Source organism: Furipterus horrens, unplaced genomic scaffold (assembly GCF_987537825.1).
Source record: "Furipterus horrens unplaced genomic scaffold, mFurHor1.1.pri manual_scaffold_12, whole genome shotgun sequence".
NCBI lineage: Eukaryota > Metazoa > Chordata > Mammalia > Chiroptera > Furipteridae > Furipterus > Furipterus horrens.
The window spans coordinates 41,537,081-41,539,542 of record NW_028327182.1 but is presented as its reverse complement, the minus strand read 5'-3'; positions in this window follow the sequence as shown (position 1 = coordinate 41,539,542).

Here is a 2,462-nt window from a genome sequence, read left to right as displayed (position 1 = left end):
TACAACAGTGTAAATGTACTTAACAGTTCTGAACTGTGAACTTAAAAATGGTTAAGACGGTAATTGTTTTTGTATAATTTATGATTAAAAATAGAAGTTGTACAGATGAATGGTGATGATAGTTGGACAAAAATGTGCATGTAAACATCAATGAACTGTACAATTAAATATAGTTAAAATGGTAAAAAAGTATAGTAGTAAAGATAGATTTATTTTTTCAGGATAGTACAAATGAGCCAAAACTGAACAAAAATTGCACAAAAAGAAGAGTTAGAAGCTAATTCATTTGAAAACACTAATAAAAATATTAGTTAATCAAATCCAGCAAAATATACTAAAATAAATCTTAGTCAAGGTGGACCAACAGTAGAATTGCAAAGATGTTTTAATATTAGGAAATTAGGAAAACATATCTCTAAATTTATCGTATTAATATATTTTAAGGTGCTACCCATATGATCATCTCCATGAGTAGAAGGATAATTTAAAGTGATCAAGATAATCTATGATAGATACTTTAAGCAAACTAATAATAAAAAAAGAATTTCTTATTGCAATTCAGAAAACACTATAGCATAATATAGCATGCATATACTATATGTACTACATAGTATATTAATATGTGATATATACTATAAGAGCATGGATTTTGAGCTGGATTTCTTTGGCTCAGATATTATCTCTGCCATTTATTCACTGTGTGAGTTTAAACCAATTACTGAACTCTTTTTTACCTCCATGCCCATATAGATATTAGGGAGATAATTGTATCGAGTACTTCACTGAGTCATTTTGATTATATTAAAATCAGGCATAAAGCAAGAAACTTTTCTATCCTTTCCAATTTAGCATTTTATTGGCTATTCTATTCCATATAAACAATATCAATATATTGGCTATGAAGATTGGAAAGAAATACAGTTCTTGTTATTTGTAGATAATATGACTACCTACATGGAAACATTTAAGGGAATCTACAAAATATGCAAACTAATAAAAATTGAGCAAGTTTGCTGAATACAAAATTACCATTCCAAAGCAGTGGTGTTTCTAGACACAAACAACATCTAGAAAATATATGTAGTTAGAAATAACTCAGGTGACAGCAATTAAAACTATCAGTTACAAAGAAAAATATCTAATAAATATGCACAACTAAATGGAGAAAAATTTAAAACTTATTCACTGGCTTAAAATGAGTCTTTCTTAAATTGTAAGGTATGTCATGTTAATATATGATTTCCCATGAAGCTTAACTTAACATATGAACAATATTGAAGAATCTGATTAAGATGAGACTGGTGCTCTACAGTTATAAAGACAAATTAAAACAGTGATATATTGGTCTAGGAAGATATAAATAAGCCACCACAACAGAATAAAAAGCCTAAAGGGAGATGGGCATATAAGTAGGAACTTACTATGTGACAAAGGTGGCAATACAAAGTGTGAAAAAAATCTAGACAATCCTTAAGCCTTTAGGAGGAAAACAATAAATTTGTAACTCCATTTTTTTTTTTTACCAGATCCCAAGATAATATGTGAGAGATAATTTATATGACAAATGATATCACAATGTAAAGATATTACAGGTGGGGAGAAAACATTTTCACTTCATATAAAATGATAAGATATTGCTGCAGAGAATACATAAAGGTTCTTATAAATCAGTGCAAAAGGATCACCCAAAGGAAAAATATAGAATGAATATGAAAGTACAATTCATAAAACAGGAAGCACAAAGATCAGTAAACACTAAAATGTCTAGCCATATTGTCAGGATAATGCAACATAACACAAATATTATATATCATTTCATGTCCACAAAATAGGAAAAGTTAAAAAAACTAAATAATACCACATTTGACAATTATTTGAGGAAACAGGTATTGAGAGAGACTGAGTAAGGAAATGTGGTGACAGCAATTTTAATATTCTTATAGCTTACAATTAAAAAATTTCACTTTCAGCTCTCACCAAATAGAAACTCTTTGAAATATGTTAAAGAATGATATTGCAATAATAGTTTTCTAACAGTAAAAATGTAAAAACAAGGTTGCAGGCTTGATTTCCTGTCAGGACATATACCTAGACTGCAGGTTCTATCCCCTGTTAGGGTGCATATGGGAGGCAACACACCAATGTCTCTCTCCCTCCCTCCCTCTCTCTCTTTCTTTCTCTCTCTAAACAAGTCAATAAACATATCCTTGGGTGAGGGTTAAAAAAAAAGCGAAAACCTCTCTGTTCCTCAAAAGGGAGTTGACTATTCAAAAATTTGGTTTTATTATAAAGTGGAATAATATACATAGTATGTAAATCAATGAACTAGATCCATGTTACCATAGTGTAAAATTATCCTATGCACAATGTACTAACATTAAACAAGAAATTTAAAATCCAATATTTATGTTGTTTATATATAAATGTACTTTGGTAAAATTATCAAAATATACATTAAAACC